Raw genomic sequence first — 27,720 nt, 5'->3', positions numbered from 1 at the left:
TAAGTCTTTTATGAACGTTTATTTATATAATGATAGTAAAAAAATTGGGTGATTAAGGGTGACTGGCTTTTGTACAAGGGGATACTGTCACATGAGGGCTGGGACGAGAAATTGTTTAATGCAGTGCAGGATGGTGTCTCACAGTGAGAACAGCTCTCATAACGTCATCTTCTGGGTGATTGGCAGTTTCTAACTCTATAACTTTTCACAAAACTACAAAAAAAAATAGGGAAAGGAAGAGAGGCAAAAAGTGAAAGCAGTATTATTTTAATAACACTTTTTTTACTCTATTGTAATTAAAAATACTTGGATATTACAAAGAAGTAAATACTACTAGTCAAAAGTAGTCCCCTCTTCTATTGGGGACTGAATCCTTCAATTTTCCTGGACACAACAACGTGAAAACTGAGGCAATGAAGGTTGTATTGATAATAGGAAGGAAAAAAGTTCAAGCCATGCCTGGAGCATGAAATGGAGAGCACAAGTCGAAGGAAAAAATCATGAAAGATGCATGACTATTACATTCACATGTATTACTGTTAAGTGCATTCATTAAATGATCATAAAGAATATATGACATCAAAATGAAAGCGAAGATCACAGTCCCTAATAGAACTTGATAATTTCAGAGTGTGAAAAGCAGCAGACCATGACAACAATTTAAACTAAGAACGCTAAATCTCGCATTCCAGCTTTCACTGCAAGCAAAGGGAACAAAAAAATACCCGGAGTAAATGATAGAAGTGACAAAAGAAAACGTGACATCGAATTTTAGGCTACACTGGCATAACACACAATGAAGCAATCATTTCTTTTGAAACCATTACAGAATTATCTGATCATTAACCATGTAGAGAAATGCTTTGGTTCTGAATGTACACACGCTGCAAATCTCCTGAAAACACATGTCCTGCTAAATGAGTCGTTGTGATTGTGACCAGGACATTTGCTGTTTGAAGCCCTTTATATTCCGTTGTGGTTTATATCATCTGCATTATTTCACAGAACGGGTTATAACAGATCGCTTGGCCGGGGTTTTGACACCTCTGCGTGAGGCTATGTTTAACACCTCATCAGTTGGTATACATATGCTAATTGTTGCTGTTTAGCACCTGTTTTCTCCTTTCCTGCTGTTCAGGAACAACACTCAACTACCACAACTCTGCCTTTGCAGTGTTTGCAGAGCATTTCACCATCTTGCAGAGTAAATCAGATCTTTTGAAAATGTAGCAGAGAAAATTCTGTCCCCATTTCGAGTAGTAAAATGGCTGAAGTGTAACCACTCGTCATTAATTACTTTTTTCCCACTAGCTTTATTAATATATTAAAAAAAGGGCAAATCAGCTACGGAGAATGGGAAGGGACTGACTTGATGCAGGAGCCTCTCCTCATCAGTTTTGGAACTTCTTTGTGGCCATTGTCACCAATTTCCACACCGTAAACACACTGGTGCTCTGACCACCCCACCACGCTTGTTACCTGACCATGCTTGTACAATAATTCCCAGATTAACCACAACCCACTGATTTCCATGAGTTTGCAATCAAGGAATTCAGCCATTTGGGCTCTGTGCCACTGGAATGGAAATTGGAGATGAAGCCGACAGGGACTGTTCAAATGGTGGTTCCATATCTCTGTCTTAATTTCTCAAGGTCTTAAAACTCACCCTCTCTCATCATTTCACTGCTGTGATGAGTTTTCTTCTTGGAAAGTAAATGAAGGATGTGAGCAAAGGGCGAGAATGCGTTAGAATTTATGACAAGAATTTATGCAGGGCTTTTGATCAGAGAATTTTAAGGATAAATTAGAAGACAACCACAGAACTTCAGTGTTCCTGAACTTCAAAACCAGTGGAAGGCCTGCCAAATGTGAGTGAAAAGGAAATAAGGAACAGAAAATGATTGCTAGAATGAACTGCTACAACCATCATCCAAGAAGCACTAAATGACTTTAACATGAGTAATCCTCTTGAAGGTTCCTGCGATATACACTTGAATACCAGCACTGAAATATTAGTCAATACTAAAGGAATACACAAGCCTTTTGTGACAGCAATCAGCAGAAATATACATAATGACCATCCTTAATTTAAAACTCAGATATGTCCTCAATTTTAACAGGTAAATATCAATTGTGGAAGTGGAACGTCACATATTGCAAAGTCTTGCCCTCATAGAATCACACTCCATGCTCTTGAGAGATGTTTCCATTCTTACATTTGTCAATTAGGACAGTAGCACGGCTGCTGCAGGTATTAGGATATTTTAAAGCTCGGAGCTAAAGGAGAGCAACATCAGTGCTTCAGGCTCTGCTGTTTGAGCTTTCAAGATAACCTGAAACATAATTTGGCTTTGTGTTGTAAGCAGGTCTGGAGCCAAATTCAGCACTCCCAGCTGAGCTAGTCTAGATATCACATGTAGCTGTGGCAGAGAAATGTATAAAACAGCAGAAATTTGACCAATTTAATTTGAAGAACAGAAAACATTGTATAAAGCTTTCCAGCTCCTTGACATTGAAAATAATGGTGTCTGACAGTTCTAGGGTTAAGTAGCCACTCATTCAGCACAGCATCGTTTATCTGCCAACAGTATGTGTCTCTTGTTGTTACTTCAAAGAAAAAATTCAATAAAAATTTAAATAAAAACAGATCTGTCAGTATAAAGCTTTAATATTTTACACCAAACTCAATCTCTTTCCTTTGTAAAGTGCTTTCATACTTCCTGAACTCGTCCTGCAGTACACAATTCTCATTTTTTTAAAAGAAAGAAACCATGAATCACCTTTAAACATCTACACTTTCCTGAAACATTAACATTTATTTTTAATAGGCATCACTCTGAAAAGGCTTCACTAAGTACTGTAGAATGCTAAAGAATTCTGTAGATTGAGAGAACTAAGGATATATATCGAGCCTCATTGCATACAAACTGGTTACTTGGTTAAGAATTCATGATTCAGAATATAACAGTAATTATTTAATGCAATTAATTCCAAATGCTCTCTGCTAAAGTACATTTGTTGTTACCGACTGCAGACTGTGCTATAAATATACCCTGAAATAAGTGAAACAAAGGATTCAGTTATTCAAGGCCATGTCCTCTCTATGTATTTCTGCCCAATTTTTCCTTTGCCTCCCACATATTTTATGAAACTAACAATTAAATGCTGCACAATCACTGCTTATGTCAGACTTTTTGTTTTAAAGTTGCTAGATTTGAGAAATCAGAGACACTTTATGAGAGATAATTAATGTCTCTCTTCTGTAAGTGCACTTGGCAAGGTATAATCTCTCCATTTTAAGCTGTCTCCCACATATATTTTAATAATAAAATCATTATTCTCTTTAGAAATTTCTCATATTATTTAGCAATTCAGCTGTGGACTGTAACTACTCTGAGAAGAAAAAACGTGACTTACCGGCCCCATGTAACAGATTCAGATTATAACAGCCTCAATAAAAACATTTTTTAAACTTTGATTGCACACCCTAAAAGCAAAATTAACAATCTGCCAAAGCCAATATGTTCAAATAAAGAAAAGTTATAAAATATGACCATAATTTTATACATACTCAGTTCTATTTGATTTTAAAAGTTTCTTCCAGCATCTATTTTCTATCCCAGTCACGAGTTTATAACCATGCTACAAATTACAGCAATAAAATTTTGTGAAGAAGATTACAATAAAATTGTCATTTCATGTCAACTTTACTGGGAAAAATATATGCATTAACATGATAACAGGAATAATCTATTACCTTATTTAAGTATCTTCATTATTTGAAATGATAGTTGCTCCACACTATTTGCCAAAATACGTTAAGTGGTTTTGAAAGTCATAAATCTCTGCCACTCTCTTCCTTATACAAGTGTTAACTATAAAGTTCTGTCATAAATTATGAAACAAAAGGGTTTAAGCCAACCCAATAATATGAAATCTGTTCTTTCAATAATAAAATCTGTGCAGCTGGGAGCTGCTCATTATTTATTTAGCTTCTGCAAACCAACACCTCTATTTGTTTCCTTGTAACTTCACTGTTTTCCTTGCTTTTCCTAGGGAAAAAAAAAAAACACAACCCACAAAAACCAAGACAAAGTGTAGCTGTATCTCCTCACTGCTGTGTTGCACCATTCCCTGGGCTAATCTGCCTCTGTCACCCCATTTTGTCACCAGTTATCAGCTCAGGTGATCAATAACAGTCCAATGAAGACGTGTTCCTGCCACCACCACCACCAAAAATAATCTATCCGAAATCTCCAAATAACCTGAACGTGATCTCAGACACCCATATGGCAATCCTGTGAATTACTTAGAGTTTTTATTCGTTAATTTATTACTTTTCTGAAAACTGGTCACAGGTCTCTGCCTGAAAGGAAAAACAAAAACCACACCCAAAGTAAGCCACAGTGGAACAGAATCCCCACAAACAGTAGAAATGTGATCAAGTGCTGGTCAAAGCCACTCCTTCTGAAATTGCTTCAGAAATACATCCACGCTGCATCCTGCACATCCAAATTGCCCCACAGCCCCTCCATTGTGTTCTGGAACGTGTGGGTTCAGCTGTGGGCTCCTCCTTACTGCCCTCTGAGAGCAGGCCACCTTCTGAGAAGCAAAGGCAGGAAGGCAAAGAAGATGTAAAATAAATAACTGAATCTGTTTAAAAACCATTAAATGTCCTGCAGTATTTGCAGCGGGTGGTACACGAGCTGCCAGTGGTGGAACACCAATGAACCACTTTACTGGAACACGGAGGAGGTGACACAAAAAGGCAAAACCTGTGGATTTAGAGAAGGGGTAAGGGGCACCCTGAGCTTTTCAGGAGGCTGCTCTCACCCTCCCAGCCTGGCTCAGCTGCTGCTCTCTCTGCAGCTCACTCTAACCAGGACGGCTCAGACACAACCAATCCTGGAGAAGAAAGAGTCGCAGCCTGCAGAAGTGAAGGGCTGGGATTGGAGCAGTCAGCACGGCTTTGAGGCTCACTTGTCAGAGCAGAACAGGATCAGAACAGAACTGTCTAAAACAGAACAGAGCTTAAAAAATTTGAGTCTCCTTACGAAAGTGCACTAATGAGGCAGTCTATCTGTAAGATCTAATTCCAAGCAATAGGCACACTGGAGAGCTCTGCTCACACCCACAAGTCAAAGGACAGGAATAATCTCCTTCTCAAAAAGCCAGCAGAATTTCTGTAATGAAAGTGGGGAAAATGAAGCAGCACAAACTAAGCACAGCTTTGCAAGTCCGGGATGGAATACAAGACCCCACTCCCCACTGGTATTTGCCAGCAGTTAGCACACATCCTGCGTTTACTAGTGACACAACCTGTTTTGCTCCTCTGAAAAGAATAATCTTGACCTTCTGTTGGAGCATGAGTTTGCAAAGAGCCAAGGAGATAGCTGGGAGGCTGCAAAATACTTACCTGAACCAAAGACCTGAGGAAAATAATGCCCAGGACTCAAAAGTGCAGGAAAAGCCAGCTGCACTCCAGATGTGGGAGGTGTGAGTTAAAGGGGACTCCTTGACTTAACCTTGATGAGATAATTGTGAAAATAATGGTAGGAAAGGTCACCTGCTTGCTTCTGTCCACACAGCAGTGCTGAGGTTTCCAAAGAGATAGGGTGACATCCACGTGAAATCATTTTGGACAGCAAGAGATTCAGAGAAAAGGCTCCTCCCAGCAGGGCCTGGAGAGGAGACCTCTGGGTGTGGCTCTTGGGATGTGCTGGTGCTGGGCTGGCAGCTGGACAAGATGATCTTGAAGGCCTCTGCCAACACTGATGACTCTGTAGCTTCACCTGCAGAGGACAGGAGTTCAGATACTCCTCTGCACATCTTTAAACCTCCTCCTAGCTGCCTTTCAGATGGCAGAGATCAACAACACCCGACTGTGGGACCTGTGCTGAATGCATCCATTTTAAGAGAATAGCATAAAAAGCTTATTTTAGCAAATCTGGAGCAAAGTATATAAAAATTCTTGGCACTTCAAGCGAAGAAAATTTCTTCCCTCTTCCTGATTTACATCTGACAATAATGCCATAATGCATACAATACACAAAATACTCTTTTATGGTCTAGAAATACTACACAAATAAAGTTTGAAATCTTCCTGTGGAACTGAAAATGTGCAATCAATGAAAGCCCAACAGTTAATCAATGGTAGTTTCATCAGTGATTACTTTATGTAAGGGCAGCCTTCCTCAAGTCCTTGATTTAAAAACTAGAAGTTAATTCAAAGCAACACGAGGCAGCCAGAAAAGCAGTCTGCCACCTCAAAAGTCACATATTTGAAAGTTATTTTACATCCAAAAGAAAGCCTACTGCTAATAATCACCACAAAAGTAGCAGAGGATTTCATAATATACCCAAAAATTAATGTAATCAAAAAAATGTGTTTTCCAGGGGACAAAAAAGAACAACCTTTTAATATTTGTAGAAGTCTGGTAAAATAGCAATTGGTACAGTGACGCTTGCAACTAGCAAGAAAACAATGAGTGCCTTTCTGACTCTTCCCATTACCTGTTATGACATTCATAAAGTCTCAGTATTTCAGACAAGTTTAAATGAAGACATAATTCTCTCTGAAATTCAGAGGCATTATCAGATAAACAGAGTTAATCAACACTCAAAATCATTGAATGCAATGGATTTTAATTCCAACAGCAGCCTTCATACCTGCACCTAACAATGCAATATTATCAGGTTTTTTGCAGTTCAGTGAAAGTGAAGGTCAATGTGTAACCCATTCACTGTTAAAACAGAAACTTCAAAAACACCCACGTCAGAGCAGAGAAAATCTGGAAACAGCAGCAGGATGAGCCTGCTTGGCTCAAAGAAACCTCTGCCAAAAAGGAGGAGAACACAACCCCAAAGTGATGGACAGACTGGGAGTACTCACTGGTGCAGCTCCAGCTGCCTCTGTCTCCAAGGCTTCTCCAGTGTTCACTGATTAACTGAGTCAGGATATTACAGAGAGTTTACAGAGCACAGGGAGAGCTCAGCTCTGCAGCCAAACAGCAAAGTTAAATATCTGCAGCTCTCCTGCTGGGTTTCCATCCCGCTCGGTTTCTCAATATCCCTTTTTGTTGCCTTTTCTACTTTTCATCGCGCTTCTGCCGTGGCACAGAGGGTAACCTTTGGCTAAAATTGAAGAAGGAAAGATTAATTTTGCTTTAACAAAGAAAGGTTAAATGTACAGAACATGTACCTCGAAGCCCATCCACTCCAAAGGAAGTTCTTCTTGACCTATTAGATGTATGTCCAAAAGAGTTCCTGTCCTAAATGCAAAGACACCTACCTGTTAGCAGATAAATAATAAAAATGCTCCATTTTTTCCCTAATTGTCAGATTCTTTATATCATTCTATGTCAAGACTAGGGAAAAAAAAAAATTCCTGAACACCTGATACTTTCCTTTAGCAGGAACAACACTACTGTGAAAGCAAAATTGTTTAAGTCAGTCTTATTCAGAGAAATAGGTTCTATAGTGAAAAAAATCACTTTACTGTAGCAGGCAAAAATGTAATATTAGGAACACTTTATTTCTGGTGGAACTAGGTCATAGCTGCACATTTACAGGCATAAGAACAGAAGCTTTAATAGACAGCATTAGTCCTATCAACATTGAAAAGAATATGACTAATTACATCTAAGGAAATTAGAACTATACAGAATCTTTAAATGAAACTGGTGATCAGAATTTATTCCATTTTTCATTTTCTTCATTCTGCAATATGTTTTATCCCCCTGGAATGAAGTACTGGTGCACACTTGGTAGGTGTGCTCAACAGCACTCAAACTGAAAATTGTATTTGTTCTTGGATTTGCTAAAAGAAGGAAAAAAGGAAGTCACAGGTGAGGGGAACACACTTTGCTCTGTGCCCTTCTTGAGGCTTCCCTCAGGCTGGACTATGTGTACCTTTTTGTCACAGCTGAAGATAACCAACAGCATTGCTTTCATAGACATTGAAAAAAGAATAAATTAAAGCTGTTAACAAGATCAGCAAGGCAGTTTAACTGCCAGGGAATTCTAGGTGCTGCTTCAGAGTGGTATTAAACCCTCCAACCCACTGCTCTGCCAAACACCTTCACCTTGAGGGTCACCTGGCAACCACCAGCCCTCACCTGGGACTACTCCTCCTTTCTGTCTCTTATGGGTATGATTTAACCCTCTGCTTGCAAGAGTTCCCCCTTCCCTCCCCAAATATAGCCTGGACAAAATTTAATGATAACTTTTCAAAAATTCTCTTCCCCCTGGCATTTGTCTTTTATTTGCTCACTTCTGAATAGATTTTTCTTTCTACCATTTTGGGGGGTTTTTTTGGTTTTTTTTAGTGGTGTCATGACTGATTTCTTTCTTTATCTGTGAAATTAGAAAACAAGAAAAAAAATGTTAAAAAATCATGCACAACCTGCAATTTTCCAATAAGAAGCAGCAATTCCTCCTACCCGCCACTGGAAGTAGCTACTCAACATTATTAAGTACCTCTAGTTCCCCACAGCTAGACAAATCCCAAAGTACCTCCTTTACTGCATTTCTTTATTGATGAGGTTTGTCATTTTATGGGATGTGGTACAATAGAAAGCAATTAAGTCACTGATGCACACAAATGTTACCTTTTTGCAACGCGTCAGCAGCAATAATCTTCTTTCAAATATGCTGAGAAGCAGCTATAAACCTTCTCCTGCCAGAGGCAAGCTCTGGTGAGTCTCGTTGTGCTGAAAGTTCCTCACAGAGGGTGTTGCTTAAGGTCTGCATTCATCAAAAATAGTGATAATTAAGGTGCACAAGCAGCTCCACTTTGGCATGGCTCAAAGAAAATAGCCTCTGAATCATCTCTCAGCTTTCCAAAACAGTTGATTTGATCCCTTTAGTGGCTCTGTGTGAGAAGCTTGAGGAAGGCATGAAGGCCGGGTACTATTTTCATGTCTTATTCATCTCAGGAAAGGGGTGATTAGCTGGGTCACAGGAACCAAGGAACCCCAGGATTTTAACATTCCATCTGCTAGCAGAACTCCTCTGAATTGAACATTTTCAGACCCCTGATTTCAGTCAGGATCAAAACCTTTTTCCCTTAACCTTGCTGAAAGTATCACTTTTGACTTCACCAGAAGCAGAAAGAAATGAAAGTCTGATCCTCTCCTCAACCTTTACAAGTCAGCTAAATAAAAGGTATTACAGCATGCAATTGCTTGAAGCAGTAATATTCATTGAAATGAAGAATTTTTTCCCCCAAGAACGAGAAAACACTTGATATTTGCTGAAGGAAATGGAAATATTTCATGGAGCAATTTATAGAAGCGGCATTTTCACTGGAAACAGTCTGAACCAAATCATTCAATCACAATTTATATCTAGAAGTGGAATGTTGGACAGATTAAAAAAAAAGGGGACCTCATGCACAAAACTTGTTTCTGAATAAGCTGAGGCTGTAAACTACGGCCGTCACTCATGGAGAAACAACTCCCAGGGCCAGTAATTCCAGCAGTGACAGCCTGGCCTGGGGGACTGCAGGCATCGGGCAGGAGGCACAAACTACTCTGCAATAATTTTGATTCCAGTCACAGTTTATGGCCCCGTGGAAATCACTTCATTTTTCTATCTGAGGTTTTTTTCATTTCTATGAGGAGGAGGATGTGCATTTTCCTATAAACCTCTTTCAGAGGGGAGGTGGGCAATTACAACTTGCAAAGCTTTTCGAGGTAACAAATCTCTTTGGATCAAGCTGCATGTTTTAAAAAGCCTGCCATTTCCATAAATCTGCCTCCAAACAGCTCATGGCACCAGAAAAACTAACCTGGATTTTGATTATACTTTCAGACTGAAATAAAAGTGACCTAAGGAAGTACAAATTAACTGTTTCAATATCAAACATTAACCCTCCCTGCGGCTGGGGAGAAATTTCTCAGCATCAATGATGGTGATGAATTGCAGGCCCGCTGCAATTAGCACCACTGCAAGCTCCTAACTTAGCAAGTATTCCCACTCCAGGAACTCTGGTGTGTGTGTATGTGTGTATATATATTTATACACACACATGTCTCCCAGATGAGTTTGTCAATGATTTTTTACATTATTTTTGGTACATATATATTTCCATTTCATGTTGCACATTATATAAACACACAGATGGAAACTCAAACACGTCAAAAAAGATTCCAGCCAGTAACTCCGAGATACTGCTTTGCATTTTATACCAGCCTTCATTTTTATCTTTTCTCCCAAAGCAATTAGCAAACAGTTGTTTGTTTCATAAGCTGACAAGGTAGGAATAGTAGTGAAACATTACTAACCCTAGAGCTGTCCTTCAAACTTCAAGCACTTAATGGAGTTGAAAGGAATTACAGATTCTGTGCACAGCCAAAAATAAGATGCAGGACTTGCAGAGCACAATTCCTCTCATTTCACACCATTCTCCTGATGTGCATCTTTCCCCTTAATAACTATAGAGGGACTCTATGGTCACATAGTTCTTCATCTGGGAACTGTGGGTAGCTGGGAGAATCCTTGTTCTCCCACTTTCTGTATCTTCCAGTCTGTTTATCCATGTGACCACAGCAGGTTAAACGTGGCCGATATCAGTCTCAGAAGTAAATTTATAATAGTACTTGGATTAGTCATCACCTAGGAGTAGGGAAAGTTTTAGGCAAAACAGCTTGCTTTTCATACTCTTTTATTGTTTTATTTATATGTACCACTGTTCTCTAAAAATGCATTCACCTTGTGATTATTTCTCCGTTGACTGAAAAGCACAATGACAATAGAGCCTGTACATCTTTTTCACTATATTGAGCATATTCCAATAACTTCAGCCCTTCTCTCTGTTAGCAGCTACCTACAGAGTATAGTCTACAGTGAGTGGCTTGAGAGAGTGAAAAGCACTTACTTTGTCCCCCGAGACCAAAACCTTCCAATCCCTACTTTGAAGTTGCTCTGGGCTGGAGACACGATTCCATTCTCCTAAACAGCAGCACCATACATTGCTGCAATTCCACAGGGTCATTCCTTATGTAAATTCTCATTAGGAGAGGCTTGGGTAACATTACATTTGCAACATCCCTCTCCAGATTCTGTATTTTAAAATCCAGCTCTGAGGCTAAAGCAGCTCTTTCATTAACTCACAAATGCCAGACACAACACTTGGTTTGGCAGCCACACACAAGTTTTTTGGAATGTTTACAGACAAAAATCCTTTCCCTTGACCAAAACAATAAAAGGAATTATACCCACAGCTTTGGTCTGAAGATTTGTACATAGGACAGCTGGAACAGAAAGTTAATGGAAAGTCAGTGTTGGTTGATACAGCTCCATACAACATTCCAAACCCATTGACCTTCTGAGGGTAATGTGGCACCATTATTCATTCCAACTGGGGACATCTCAAGAGAGAAACCCACAGCATTCATTTCTCTTAAATGTTATTTTTTGGGCATTGCAACACAAAGGATGCTTGTAGAAATGGCAATAATTAACAGATTTAAATTAAACCACAGTTAGAAAGCCATTAATATATTCACTTTCCACAGATAGATATTGAGCAAAGTATGATTCTCTGGCCCCAGAGTGGCAAATTAGTTTCCACTAAGTGATCTAATACTAGATTGTATGGGTCAGCTGTTTGTAAAATATGATTATAAAAAAAAAAAAGAAAGAAAAAAAGTAAATTTCCTTTTTGCTTGTTATAACAAAATGACTTAACAAGTGGATATGGCACTTAGTGTAATGGTTTATATGGTGGTGTTGGTTCAAAGGTTAGACTCAATCTTGGAGGTCTTTTCCAACCTAAATGACTCTGATTCCACAAGTTGGTTTAATTTTGATTACATAAAGGACCCTGTCATGTCTCTGTGTTCTAACATTTTCCAAAATGAATAAGCACTAAAGAACAGACATGAAGGAACTTGGTTGATTGCCTAAAGGATACTGCTTTGGCAAACTTTTCTTAGCATAAAAGTGTTTTTGGGAACTCCTTCACAGAGACCGTGGGACCATGCACAAACTGAGAAACCTCACAGCAGTGCTGGTGGTGAACTGCTGCTGCCGTGGCTTTTAGGCACCACAGTGAAGAGTTGCACAGAGCAAACCAAGAATTCCTGAGAAAAAGGCTTGTCCAAGTTCCCATCACTCACCCTACCATATTCCAGGGAAATGTGCCAAGTCCTGGACCCTTCCTATCGCAGGGAAACTCCCTTCTTTCACACTTGCTCTGCTTTGCAGAGATTGAAGCCTGGCTTCCCATCCTAGATAGCTTCACTAATTAAGCTAATCAGCTCTTTAGATCAGATTTCTTCCCATGATCTGATGGATATTAGATTATTTAGAACACAGTCAGCTGCCAGGAGGCAGTGAGATGATCCATCCCCCGAGCAGCCAGTGCAACTCAGGTGGAACAGGAGTTTCACCTCAAATCCTGTTACAGACACAGAACTGTGCACTACAACACTCTGTTCGGTCCCCAAAACGGAGCAGTGCCTAGCTAACCCATAAATACATGCCCTACAATTCCACAGAGTGTTTCCACATACAAGGGAGATCTAAATTGGAAAATAAAAAATATAGCACCCTAAATCATTCTAACATATAAGCCAATCTGCTAAACTGAATCAATATAAGAGCAGTAAAGACAGCTATCACAAAAAGACAAAACACATGGTGCAGACTTAAAATCTGTGAAGACAACTGGAGTCATACTTATCTTAAATTGCAGTTTCATTTTAATTTTTACTTTGTACGTATGCATGCACTATGGATAGCCCTAAAAATTATTCTTTGGTCTAACTAATATTAACCAAAATATTTTAAATTGCAAACTATAATGAAATGCCATTTTACAGTTTGCAACTTTACTTACAAATAGGAGTAAAGATATTTTTAGACAGAATAAAATAAGCCTTCTCTATGTTAAATTATAATTTCAACATCTCTCTTAAGAAAAGGGAAAATTCCTACTCATTTGCACACTTAATTCAGAACTGTTACAGTTTAGCTGGTGGATACCTGAAGCACAAAAAAAAAAGACATAATTAGACCTCCCACAACAAAATGCTCATATTTGCATCATGCTCACAGGCAACAGAACCAAAAAAAAGGTTATGAAATATTGCAAATATTAAATTTATAATGTTAATACAAATATACTCTTCAGAGGAAATCACTGTTTATGTTTTTAATGATGTGAACAGTTCCTCTGTGAAGGAACATTTGTGGGTCTGAAGCATTTTTCAGTTTCCTGTCTGTGATTGAGCTCACCAGCTAAAATGTGAATATTTCATAGTAGAGGGTGCTTGAATATTTGGTATTTGGTAAGGAAGGATTCTGAAGTTAGGGTGGAAATTCTAATTCAATTAAGAGTAAGAAAACAACCATAGAATAAAGGGGCAATGGATATAAAACTGAGAGGGGGAATGGTAGGCTCTACATCTTTTTGACTTTAGGTAACTCCTCCTGTCTGTCTGTAACCTGACTGTCACCCAGCTGGCACACTAAACAATGGTTATCCAAAATGATGGAGACATTCAGGATCCATGTAGGCAAAGTGTTCCCATAAGATTCAACAGATCCATTTCCAAGTCCAGTGCTATGAAATACATCGGCTATTCTAAGATTTTCTGTTTGCTACTGGGAGACAGGGAGAGATAGAGACGTTGGTTGGAGGATATTTTTTAAATTTCAGCAGGAAAATGAAGTTCTTTGGAATATTTTCAAAATTCTTTGCATGTGTACTTTCCACGTTTTCCAACAGCATTTCTATGCCTCATTTTCAGAAGTTCATTAATAAAAATTCTAACCCGATGGGCAAAATGCACTCTAAACTGCAAGCTATAAATCCCTGAACCAAAAAATGTATGTGGAACAGCATTCCTTGGAAAAATGGCAGTAAGCAGCATCAGACTCATTCCTGTGATAGACCTCTTTCCACAGTCAGCCTCTGTCTTCTGATAAGTCATTAGAAAAGATGACATGTGTATCCTGGCACAACTAGGTCCTAGGGAAAAGTTGACAGATGTTACAGTATAAATCAGTTCTGATGCACATTGTGCTGCCTCCAGAGGCATCTTCTGGTCTTCCACAAAAGGTTACTGAACCATATATAATACAAAAATGCAGATACAATTGTAAGGAATAAATGTAAGGCTCTGTTCTACCCCACTTAGAAAGTCTAATGCATGAATAATGTTCCATCTGCACAGTGGTCAAATGTGACTGAAATTGATTTTAGATGTACCACATGGAGCAGCACAGACCTTAACAAGCTTAGTGACATCGGGGACCTTGTCAGGAATCTGTACAAAATTCATGATACAAGAAATTTGTATAAATGAGAATCTGGGACAATGAAGAATGGGGGTTATACTATGAGAAACTTTTGTACCAAGTAATCAAAATGAATCACATACTGCAGGCGTTCTTGAGTAGAAGATAACAAAGTTTAGTCACATTAAATTTATAATAAACACGTGAAACATGTCAAATGTGCAGCTACATATCCTGACCATTAACTTTTCTGGATGCATGAATAAAACGTGAGCAATGGGAACAAAAGAGTCTTCTGCTAACATGTTTAGCTGGATAGATTTTTTTTTTTCCTGCAGCTTCAATCTTTCTACCACGTACCTTCATCAGGATCAGGGTAGTGTGTCACACCTGCATCTGTGACAATCTGGAGTGGCTTTAGGATTCCACATATCACTTCTAAAATTCTAGACAATGATCCAATGACATCTGGTGATTCTGTGGAAGAAATAAAGAAGATTTTAAAATTATCAAAAGAATGAAAAAGGCTGTAAATAAAAAAAAAAGCAGTAAAAGAAGCCATCTAAATTTTGGTAATACCCTATGCCAGAACTGGTACATTTATTCATTAAAGCCTGATGATCAACAAAAATCTTTCAACAAGCATTCATTAATATTTTACCTTCCACCTGACCAATCATCTTCATCAATATGTAAATACCATTGATGATATTTACATCCATGTGCAGCTGTTTTAACACGTCAATGACATGAGAACTGTGAGGCTGTGGATGCAGTTTAGCTGCTCAGGAATAATAAATGGAGGAGGACCAAAGCTTCTTCCTCACTTCCCTATGAGATGATGGTTTCAGAGCTCAGACTGTGAAGTAGACTCACAAAATATGTCTGAACCAATATGTTCTGTTCAGGAAGGCACTCAGGCACCACAAATTCATGAACTAAAAGGTCTGTCAGCCTACCAATTTAATACAGTGATTTATTTGTACATGTTGCAATGACATTATGAGCCACATAATACTTTGCTTTGAAAGAAAACAAGAGCAGTATTTTTCAAATTGGGTTTAAATTTATACATTCCTACCATAATGTCTCAAAGATGCTTTTCACGTCAAGATTTTGATTATGGAACCCATAGAATTTAAAGACAAGCAACTGAAATAAAAGTTAATATAATAAAACCAGTTAAATGTTTCTTTCTACTGTCAGTCAGTTCAATTTTCACAGATAGGAAACAGAAATAATTCAAACAGGCATTTGCCCAGTCTCCTTTTCTGGATTTTAACACACTTTGTTTTGCATTCTTTTAAATGCATCACACTTTAAAGTGGTTAGGGATCATATTCCTCGGCACATTCTTCAGTATAGATTTATACAGAGGGGACTGCAGCAGCTTGAAGGATGGAAACTAATGACATCAGCACAGCATGCATATCATTTTCTGCACAGAAACTTGGCAAGACTAAGAGTGTTTTTAGTGGAATGTGGCTATGCTAATACTCCCTCCTGTGAATAGCTCCTTTTCACTGTATAATCAAGATCTCCATGCAGAGATCTGAGATGGCTTTTCACAGAGCTGCTTTCAAAAATGAAATTATCTTCATTATTATTAATTTCATGAAAATAAATTGCCTTGGAGTTTAGTGCTAATTACTGTCCCTGTCATACAGCCCAAGAAGGGGAGGAGGAGAATCTTATGCAACAGAGTCTCAAAGATGCAGGCCACCACCTTGCAGAGTGAGGAAATGGCTTCTAATAACCATAATAGAAATCTTGAGCTGAAATGTCTCCAGTTGCAATCACCTCACAACAGAACACAGCACAAAACTTCCCTTTATTTTAAACTCCAGTTATACTACTTTTATGTTTGGAGACAGCTTCAAACTAAATAGTACCATTTTTCTACTGTGTTTTACAAGCTGTCAACAAGCATACGGGGCTGACAAGTATGACAACCCACACGTGAATTTTGGCATGCCTGGGCTTTTATTTCCTCGTTTTGCAAATAAGAGTTTATATTGAAATACTACTGAAATAATACATATGAAAATCCATTAACTCGCAGAAGCTTCTGCCCTGCTCTGACCTACAGATGAAGGGTTCAGGAGCACAGGAAAACTCACTAACCTTGATTCCTGCTATCATTTGAGAGCAGGCCAGATAAGCTCTTGCATCAAATTTAAGATACTTCAGCCTAAAATCACCTGCCAAGTGCTCAACCACAGGCTTAGGCTGAGCTTACTGTCCAAGAGAGCATTGTCCTGCAGGTCACAGCTGGATGGCAGCAGTACCAGAGAAGGAGCTCTGACACAGCCCCTGCACCCCCTCCCCAGGATGACTTCTTCAGGATTTATCTATAAAATCGAGTCCCAAGACGCTGTGAGCAGTACCCTGAAGAGATCAGCTTGATGAGACTGAAACCCACCCAGAGGCTTACAGAAAACCACCACACTAATATGAGTTCATCCCCTCAAAAGCCAGCAATTTTGAAAATGACTGGTTTTGTTCTTTGACCTTAAAAGTCATGACAGAAAGAAGCTGGAGACATCTGAAACACATCCCAGCCCCACAAAACCCTAATTCATTCAAAGAGAAGTCCCACAAGGCTGTCTGTGTGAGAAGAGGGGAATGTGGAAGCTCCTGCTGCTTTTAGTGCCTTTCTATAAACGACAGTCAGCAGAACTAAACAGTATTATACATCATTTTCTACATCAACATAGTTTAGTAACTGCTAGGTAAGAGAAATAAAAGTTAAGGGAGGAAATACTTTTTTCCATTCTCTCTCCCTCTCTCCCCTCATTCCAACATGAAGCTGATCAATAAATCTCAGGGCTTGCTTAGGTAAAAAATTAAGAAAGAAAGAATTTACCCAGAAATCACTGTCCGGGTGATAATATTTACAGGTGTAAATATTATTTTAGCTCAATAGCAAGCCAAAGGCAGCACAAATCACCAACTATTTGAAAATAGCTACCACTTAAACAGTATTGCAAGCAGATATGTTACACTGTACACCCCTGAGACTGGGGTTTGAAAGTAAAGAACATATGGATCTGCAGAAACACCACCCTCCTAATTCTTTGGGTTTTAAACCCAAAGGATTTCTTTAAGATACTCTATGCAGTGAATACTTCAGTATTATGAAAAACCCACCCTGCATATTTAAAGTGGTTTTAGAAATATCCAATTAAAGGTGGGTTTAGAGATAGCTATTTGAATAATAGAACACTTATTTTTCTCACAGTTTGAGAAAGCAAATGTGAAGTTTTATCAGATATGAAGAATGAGACAAAATGACAAACACCACATCTATCACAACCTCATTCAGTTAATTAAAATCAGATGCTCAGCTGAGTAATTTTAATTAGTAATACTGGACATATTTTCAAGTTGTTTGGAATCAGGAGTTTTTAATAATTTATCCTCATTTCTTGGAACCCAGAAGTATATTTCACTCTTGGACTTTAAATGTCTATGCCCATAAATTTTACCCGTGAAGCATGAATTATTGTAAGAGTTTGTTCACAATTAACAAGTGACTAAATAGGAGTGGGACAGTGTTAACTGCAGCTCTTCACTGGAAGCTTGATGGAGTCAGAGTATATTATTTCCTTTTTTCTTAATCAAATCTCAAGTGCAGATCTCCTGTAAAAGCACTTTTTTTTGTTTTCAGATGAGTTAAGGTTGCACTTCAACTCACTTACAGGATTCCCAAGGGACTCCATGAAGTTGTTGTTTCATCCAGAGTGGTAGCTGTACTTTTGACCTCAGCAAGTAACAAAAATACCGACTGACATCTTTTTCTTAGAAGGAGAAATGGATATTGCTTGATAGTCTGTTAATTGAGAATTTGTTATCTTGTAAAGTACAGCTTCCTGAGAACAGGAGATTTGAAGGCACAAAAATCTTTGTCCTCAGTAACAGAGGTACCTATACACGTTTTGATCTGGCAACTGCTCATTTTGAACAGTAAATTGTAAAGATTTCTCACAGCTGTCTTAAATGACATATATCCTGCATTTTTCACTGAATTATGCCTAGCTCATAACCACCTAATACAAACCAAATTCTTCCACTGCTAAAAATGGTGCTAAAATTGCTAATTCAAGTACTGAAGGCAAGGAAATGTCCCCAGGGTTTCCTGTTCAACCTTGGTTTACCTCCAAGGCACCATTAAATACTGTTAATTTTTAATAGGCTACTAATATCCCAATTTTTTTCCCACTGACTACATTAGTGGGGAGTCATTTTCCCTCTGAAGCAGCAGCAGTCTCCATTTCAGCTGATATCAAGTGAATGTTACAGAGCAGCCAAAAAACCAACGCAGGCACTCGTGCTAAAACATCAGAATGAGCCCCTCAGCCTAGAGAGCCTCGGCTTCTTTACCACTGGACAAGTCTGAAGCACAAAGGGTTTGTCAGAAATGTGCCACCATGTGCAGAATTGTTCAGCCTAATTCTGCTGATAAAACAACACATTCCCTGTTTATGTAATCCCCGGTGCTGCCCACGTGCTGCTGCTGAGGTTCTCATGCACAATTTTGGTCTAACAGCCAATCTTGTTAATATTTTTTATAGGGACAAAGTGCCACTGTATTAGTCTGCCTGCATGAGAGCTCAACCTGAAAGCACAATGTTCCACTTGTTCCTAGGGAACATCTGTGGAGTGTAATTCTAATTAAGCACGTCTTGAATATTAATTGTTCTAATGTCACTGATGTAATGTCCTAGGATACACTGAATCAGTTCTGTTTCAAAGTACTGTTTTATTTAAGAGCTTTGCCAGATGTTCTAATCATTTCACTTAGATTTTTCCACCAGGAAAACAGTTGCTGAGACTTGTGAATCTTCTGCCTTTGCCAACTGTCAAGGAAATAATTTCATCCCCAAAGAGGAGGCAAAATCTCAAAGAATTTTTTGGGGTTTTTTTTTAAGGGAAAAGAGAAGTGATGTTCCAGAAACATTTGCACTGGTGTTGGCTTAGAAAAGATTTTGCTGAGAACAACACAATTATTGTAATCTTGGGCAACAACGAGTCCTTTTGTTCACACATCACCTTAGGTTTTATTTGCATCTTATTTTCCACCATATCATGCAGCAGAAATTCAGTGCAGTTTGTCTCAGTGTTAAAGAGATTAGAAATGACCAATTCGGAGGACCACATCCTTAACCAATACCTCACTGCATTTTTGCTGTCTTGAGCAATCATATGCCAGAATAGAACACCTGGGGATTCAATCTCTGAACAACTTTTGTAACAGTGGAAACTCAACAACTGCTGAAACTAAAACATATTTTACAATTACTGATTCTGATATTCCCAGAACACTGAATCTAAATTCACTTGCATTACTTCACAGCTGAACTACTTTAAACATGTTATTTTAGCTTATTTGTAAAGAACAATAAAAGCAAGGCCTTCTCATCAAGGTTCAACAGTGACAGTGAATGACTGAAACATCAAACCAGGCCTCAGTTAGAAGCCTATTTGCTTGACGTATTTGTTCTGAAATAGTTCTTTCAAAGAAACTACTTCAAAAAACCATTGCTGAATACTGTAGTAATTAAGGACTTGATCTCATAATGTGTCAAGTGTCTTTCAAAAAACAGTAAGTTTTTTACTGTGTATTGTTCTCAGCAAGTATGCAGATTCCCTGGAATAGGTTAGAGTGTTTAAAACCCACACGAGCTCAACACGGACTTGACAGGTTTGTGAATCTTGGGTTGGACTGAGATGACCTCCAGCCACCCCTTCCAGCCCCAGCCATCCCAGATGCTGTGAGTGAGGGGTTCATTTACAGCTGGGCAGAGGCAGTGGCTCCAGGGCCTGGAGTGTTCTCATGGGAATGTGACAAACCCAGGATACAGCCACCACAGGCTTGGGCGTGGGCTGGATGAGCTTTTGAGCAAGATTGTTTGAAATTCATCCACAGGTGAGAAGACTTTTGATTAGAAAAGGTAACAATGGGCACATTTTTTTCATTTAACAATAGAATACCAAGCAGTGCTTGTCAAGTCTTAACAAATTCCAGTGTCCTCTTGCCAGCTGATGAAGGAAGAAGAAAATTAATTCCATTACCTCTGCTAATAGACCACATTTGCCAGAGAGTAACTCGAAACAAATGAGCACATGAAAAAACTGTCAGGATTTACAGGGCTGCTCTTTATAAGGCAGACTTGTGTTCTATACCATTGCCATAACTTTCAAGCAGGTCTGACCTTGCAATCTCACAAGCTCTACTATCAAAATCCATTTTCCAGTGACTGATTTGCAGAAGTTCACAGAATTACCAGCAAGGCTGGGCACAGAACCTGCAGATCCATGATTTCAGTTCTCTGTAACTGCTCTCTCCCTTTGGGGACTTTGCAGCTGTCCTCACATCAGCAAAACAGATGGGAACATTTTTTATCTCAACAAAGCAAGTGAGCCTATAGTGCAGTTGCTTCCAGAGAGAGCAAAGGTTCCCTTTAATGGGCTCACTGCATCCTCATTTCCATAATTAATTCTGCTAATCAAGAGGCTGAAGTTTAATCCTGCATCCTCTTTTTTAGTCTAAACCAAAGACTGATGGCTTCACATCTCATCAAGACTGACACAGGTACTGCTGAGCAAACCTGAAGTTTCCACCATCAGTAACAGTTCTTTCACTCAAAGCCTGACTCACAGGAAGGAACATAATTAAGGAATGAACATTAATCCTCCACAAACTCCCTTTTTTAATATTACCTTGCCATGAAACACATTCATCATCGAACTTTACCATTCTAGTCAACAACAATCGTGATTTGAAATGTGTCCTGCTCGTCAGTTGAACATCAAAGTGGAGATATGAAGTAATTTCTAATTATAAACAACCAGAAGAAGCAGCCAGTCAATTTCTTGTTATATATATTTAACATTAAAATATATTTTGCTTTCAGAGGCATTCATATCCTCTGTTCCTTCTGTTCTCGCTCTCTAAACCAGATCCTTTGAAAGTGCTACTGTGTTTAGCTGAGGCCACTCTGTATGAGTTCCTCGAGTGGCTGAACAGCACAAAGATTGAAAATGTTACAAATAGTTGTTCTAGAAATTGCCCTAAAAATATCTATTTTTGTACTTAAATTGTTCTTCATTTTTCTTTCCCTCTGAGGAACACATGCTAATTACACTTAAAAAAAAATTCAAATAAATGTTAGATAACCATAAATAACACTGTATGCACCCTGTCTTGTGTGAGACTTTACTCACAAGCACTGGTAGTTTGGTGTATTTTTTTTTTTTAATTTCATGCTTTATAAGTACTCCTGATATGTAAAGCACTTAAAGGGATGCCTCTGACAAGACATCCCTAATAATAAAGAGCAAACACCTAAATGCATAACATAGCCACCAGAAATATAATTTAACTTATGAATTAACATGTGGTTTATTACCTATTCTAACTCTGAAGCTTTAGAGTTTTATAACCATCATTGTGTTATCCAAATTTCCCAAAGCATTTGTGCAATTTGTACCTCAAAAGCTGATAAACAACCTCTGTTTTCTAGGTGAGGCTATTGACCTACCTCTACTTACCAAAGCAATCTCTTATTTAATGTGATACCTCACACGAGGCAGGCTCCACCGAGAAATGGAAAGGAATCCACCTTTGCAAGACTGCCAGCAAAATACATTTGGGTTTGGACAGTGTAAGCTATAAACAAGATAATTTGTTCCCCATTACCTTTATCCCACTCAATACACTCTCTTCTGTTAATTATACCAACATGCCCTCTGTTGCATGGTTCTCTTTCTTCAGCTAAGAAGAAAATGTGGTTAAAGCAGTAAGGCTGAGGAAAAACCAGCTGGGAAATGCTCCTTGAGTATAGTTCAACGTGATCAAATTCTTATTGATTTCAAATTGTCAGAGGTTGACAAACACCCAGTGTCTGTCTCTTGCCTTCTGATTTCACTACTTAACGTACCAGGCTGGCAGTTTTTTAATGTGATTACTTGCTGCCATCACTGTTGGACATAGAGCAAACACTTCTAGAGTTCTTTTTAATGGAGGCATAATGAAAATGGAAATGGTATGTGCTAATGAAAATACTTGTTTATTAAATGAAGGTACGTTAATATTACTTGAAATAAGTTCTCTTAAACAGCCTAAGTGGAAAAGTAGGTTTTAAATTTCTGTGTGATCTTGCAACTGCCATTCTCTTTACTTCAAGACTAAAAGTGGAATCTTTCTTAAGGAAGGCAGAAAGTATCACCTTGTCCACCACTGGAAGATGCTCCACAAACAGCTGGGTCACACTTCATCCATCACCCTTCAGGGGTGACTGCATCAAACCTGTGGGTTTGGTCCTTAATTGATCTGCAAACCCTTCCAGGGCACTGCTGATGACCAAAACCAAAGAATTAAGAGGCACAGTTTTGACCACTACCATTAACTGAGCACACAGAGCAAACTTCGTTGGATATCATTGCATTTTCTATTCCAACCCAGAGATGGCATCTCTCATTCTCAGTTCAGTACTGCAGAGCTCACTTCTCCACACAGGAACAAAATTACTACAACTGGAGCAATACAGTCACTTTATACAATGACTGTTTCAGCAAATTGAAGTTTATATTGTGATAACCAGTGGAAAGTTAAGGAAAACATAAGTACTAAGGATGACAAACTTAAAATGCTGATAGGCTGGGCTGAATAAGCAACTGTGCTGCACACAGTAACAGTGTGATGCAAGCATGGGGCTTTCAGTTTCTGGATATCAGACATCTCTTTTTGCTGAGCACTTCCTCAGCACTGTTAATATTCATACCTCCATGTGAAAATTCATAGGACTAAAACCATGCTGAAGTTTTGCCCGTTATTTTTCTAAACAGAAAGACATTCTCAACAATTTCTTTCAGCTCACAAAGAAAAAAAAATAAAAAAAAAGCCTGAAAACAACCAAACAAAAAAAACCCCAAACACAAAAAAAACCCAAAATCAACAACAACAAAAAAACCCCAACCCAAAAACCTCCCCCAAATCCCACCACCCTGAAAAAAACCAACCCCACAATATGTAGTCAATATATATATGTGACCTATATTTAAATAGAGTAAAAAAGTAAAATATTCACAATTTTTTGTGCCTGTCTAGCAGTGGAGAGAACAAACAAAATTGATTTTTTTTTTCCTCAATTATTATTTTTTTAATCTAGTCTTTAAATATAATAATCTAGTATTTTCATCATGGTGAGAAACATCTGGAAATTTTCTCATATTTAATGAACATGGCTGAGCATTTTTAATCAAATAGAGGGAAAATATTTCATGAAAAAATAAGCATAAATGAAGACACAAATGATTCAATCAGAAGTCTAAAAACGTTGACAAAGTGCTAGAATCCCAGCATACAATCTGAGTCATGTAAGAACAAAGACCTTATGATTCAACTTCAAAGAATTAATGTTGAATAAAAAGTGAATTACCTGACATAGCAGCTTTGACAGCCCATGCTGTCAGGTCTGACACTACATAAATTAATCCAAAATGAACAGGGTATCATTCAATCTTTTCTTGCCTAAAAGACCTTGAGCTCTTATTAATTTCTTAATAATGCCTACAAGTTACTCCTGTAGAAAATGATAACTGATCTCCCTGCTCTTGGTTACAAAAAAAACCCCAAAACCAAACCCCAAAATTCCAGCTAGATATTTTTCTGCTTTTATTTTCCATGGAGAGTCTCAAAACTTCCCCTGAAGTTTGCAGAACTTGAAACACAAGGGCAGAACAGTGTGTGTCTTTCTGCAATGACATCCAGGCAGGAGCCTCAGCCCTCTGTTTCTTGCCAAGAATTGAGAGGATTTGGCGTGTGAGAGCCCTGCAGTGTGGAGTGAATTCAATCTGCACTCAGCTTTGTCAAACTGCTTGCACATCTTGCTGCTGCACAGAGATAGGGGTGCACGCTGGCTGTTTAATCTGCATTCAAATGCTGAAGCCACGTACAACGAGGCTTTCTTTGAATCAAAAAGGTGGAGAGTAGTGGTGTCTACTCCAGGCAGCAACCCATTTTCTCCCCTCTGCCTCTTAAAGGATCAGCCCAAGCAGTACTGAGATCAGAGAAGTTCAAGACCATTATCTCCTCCCTGGGAACATATTTCACATGAATGTAGCCCCACTGCAGCCTGGTGGCAGTGGGCTTTGGGTAGTGGGAAAGACGGCCCCAAGGCTTTCACCAGCGGGGAGCACAACCTGAGGAACTTACTCCAAACACATTCCAGAAAAGCTACCAGAAATAAGTCATCAGGTTTGTATTTATTTTGCAGCACATCTCACAATAACTCTCCCTCAGAACATAAACCTGTTATGTCTCATCTTGTGTGAGTCACTTGAGTCCTGGATTATCCCTCAGGATCCTCCCACATGCTTCAATCCCTGGCCTAGGGAATGCTAGAGGATTAAACTCAGTCTGAAATGGCCCTTGGATACACAAAATGCTACTTGAATACACAAGGGTAGATCTTACATTTTTATCATGGTTTGAGACCACTGTTTTATTGTACAATTTTAAGTTTCAGAAGGGAAGTTTTCAGTAAAATGGTTCCAGTTTTGGCTGAAAAAGACACTGGTACTTGAGACCGAAAGGAGCAATCAGGATCTTCCAGACTGAGTTGATGTGTAGAATACACACAGCAGGTTTCAGTCATGACTCTCAAACATAGCCTACCACTTGGATTTACATACAATACCAGGCATAGAATTGAATATAATTACCCCCAGTAAAAGAGAAATCTGTCCAATCCCTAACAATCAATTGCAGTAACCCAACAAATATTCTCTTCCATAAATCTTATTTATAAAATTAACTTCAGCTTGCCTGTCCATAAGTCTCTGTAACAGGGACTGAAAGCACCCACAACAATAATCAATATGCCATGTTGCCAAGTTAGATGTGGAAATAAATAGAGATATTTTCACATATCACATGAAAAACATCCTGAAATATGCATAAAGTCCATATGAACCAGCAGGAAATACAGACAAAAATAATGAAATGGGAAGAGATTCTGAAAGTGAAAAATATCTAATGTACTCAAAGAATCAGAAAAGCAACCTGTATGGTGGGAGAAGCTTGAAGAAAAACATCCTTAGAGCCTACAACTCCTGCCTCAGGAAAGGCTGCATGTGCTGAAAAATATGCCAAAAGAGGAGCAGGATCAACTTAGCTTTGAGTGAACTTTTCCCTGCTCTGTTCCTAAGGTCTGGGCTACTTTTCCCTTTCACTGCTCTCTCCCATTTGTTCTGGAGCTGCTGTATTTTCTGCTCCCTGCTATCCTCACCTTGTTCTGCTCCACTCACTGTGGCTGCCCTGCACTTGACTCTCCCTAATCGCCAGGACGCTGCCCATAAACGCTCGTTTTCCCCCAAAATAAGTTCATAAACTGCCTCAAGGAATGGCACACTGGAGGCTCCTAGAGCACAGGTACTCTGAATCAAGGGAGCTGCCTGCAAGACAGAATTATTCTCCTCCCGTTTCTGCAGTGCAGCACGACAGATAATTCGTTTACAGAAAACCAGAAAGACTCTGCACGCAGGGTGCTCTTAGGTGAACAGGCTGAGGTTAATCTGAGATAACATCCTTTGGAAAGACCTCAGCCACTGAGAATCAGGAGCCCTGATCCTGCTCTTGAACATACAAGCAGCAGCAGCAGCGCTCTGTGCTGAGCTAACCACTTCTATTAATGTCAATGGGGACACAATTAATGCTCTGCAGAATGTGCCTGGAAATGTCAGCTTACATTTCTAGAGGAAAAATGTTTAAGCTATGAAGTCTGTACAGTCTAATACACAGAAACAGGGAGAGCAGTCCAGAAATTAGGAACAAGCGAGTGAATATTCATATCTGCCATGTAAATTCCTTGAGAGATTAATTTGTCTGCATTTAGATCCTCATATGGTTTCTAAAAACTGTTCCTAAACAAGACACAAGAGACCAGCAAAGTTTAGATCGGATCCATATTTACACAATACCCAGAAGTACAAGGGTAGTTTCCAAATTCTGTTCTTTCTGGGCATGCTAAGGAAAAAACCCACACCTTCAATTTGTGTTCAGTTTTGAGGCTTAGCCACGGTGAATAAAGTTGAAGGTAAACATGAAAGTGAATTTAAATTGTAAGAGTGACTGCCAGAACTTAACTCTTACCCTGATTGTGCTTTTGCATTGGAAAGGATGCATTTACATAACCCAAAGATAACTAAATCTGCTTCTTTATCCAGCCTCAGCCGAAATGGAAAACAACCTCCGCATGCTGCAGCAGCCACAGAGCATACGAGGGTACAAACAACACAAAAAGGTTTTCTATGTTTTTCCTTTGAGTGAATTTTCCCTCTTATATATCTTGAGTTGTTCTTCCTATTCTTTATTTGACTTAACATGAAAATGCCTGGAAGCAGCAAAATATTTTTCTCTTCCTTATTCTACTGTCAGCAGCATTACTTTGACCTTATCAGACAAATTTATGTTGAAAATTTTCTCAAGCAGTATTCTCTGTTGAGCTGCTGTAATGTGCATCTTTATGTTATCTGGTGTAATTTAGATATGTGAGGAATTTCTTAATTATTAATTTTGTCCTGTTTTAAAAGTACATATTAAAAATTGAAAGAAATCCCTGGACACAGACATCTGTGTTGCACTTTATAAATAATACCAATAAATAAATATTAATGCTTATATTTCATTTATATTTCAAGATTAAAGCTATGAAGCCTGATATTCCCAATAATTAAAGTTAAAATTGCCTAATGCTTCACAATAAAAATGTTATAGTAATTTTTCAGGTTGAAAGCATGAGGAGCTGCTGCTTGCAACACCATACCATAGCAAGAATGAAACAAAGGCACCTCTGATTTTGTAGATCAATGAAAAAAGAAACATGTAATGACATTTACATCCTGTTAAAAGTGATCTAGTGGCAGCAGAGGTCCACAAAGCTGTCAGATTACATATGTTCAGTAATTATTTCAATAGTATTTTTGATATGCAGCAAAAGGAAAAAAAATATGTGTGGATGCAGAAGTCTTCAAAATATTATAACGCTGCACAAATTCAACCAAATTCCACTTGTAAAAACCTTAAAAGCTCTTCCTTTAAACAGTATTAACATGATTTAAGTGATGTTATAGAATTCATATGAGCTGACTTAGTCTTCTTTCAAAGTCCAATGGCAACTTGGTGCAGTTAATCTCATGTTTGCAGGCAGGCTGCACCTGGAAACAAAAACTTTATTCTCACACACGAAAATTACCTGCAGTATAAAATGTCAATCTACAGCCTGCAACTGCCTCCATCCAGCACCACATACCTTGCAGTCCTGTCTGAGCACAGAAATAATCCATGCTTTCAAAAGCTCTGTTCAAAGCCTAAAGCGCCCCATGAAAAGGAGTCGAACGGAAAAAAGGTGTTCAAGGAGGCCCCTGGGATTCTCTCCATCCCCTCCCTTCTGAGAGGTCTCTCCAGAG

General features: G+C 38.7%; 1 long non-coding RNA gene across 2 annotated transcripts; it reads right to left on the bottom strand.

The window, feature by feature from the left end:
* On the bottom strand, positions 1-27,720 carry LOC138110302 (uncharacterized). Of its 2 annotated transcripts, XR_011150862.1 has the most exons (4): positions 27,564-27,720; positions 14,608-14,724; positions 6,893-7,134; positions 1-5,792 (listed from the first exon to the last, which is right to left on the bottom strand). It is a non-coding gene; the product is annotated as an uncharacterized lncRNA (long non-coding RNA). The 2 variants fall into 2 exon arrangements; XR_011150863.1 differs by lacking the exons at positions 14,608-14,724; positions 27,564-27,720 and adding an exon at positions 8,610-8,758.

Source organism: Aphelocoma coerulescens, chromosome 4A, assembly GCF_041296385.1.
Source record: "Aphelocoma coerulescens isolate FSJ_1873_10779 chromosome 4A, UR_Acoe_1.0, whole genome shotgun sequence".
Classification (NCBI taxonomy): domain Eukaryota; kingdom Metazoa; phylum Chordata; class Aves; order Passeriformes; family Corvidae; genus Aphelocoma; species Aphelocoma coerulescens.
Note: the sequence above shows the minus strand (reverse complement) of the source record. Positions and strands in the feature narration are given on the sequence as shown.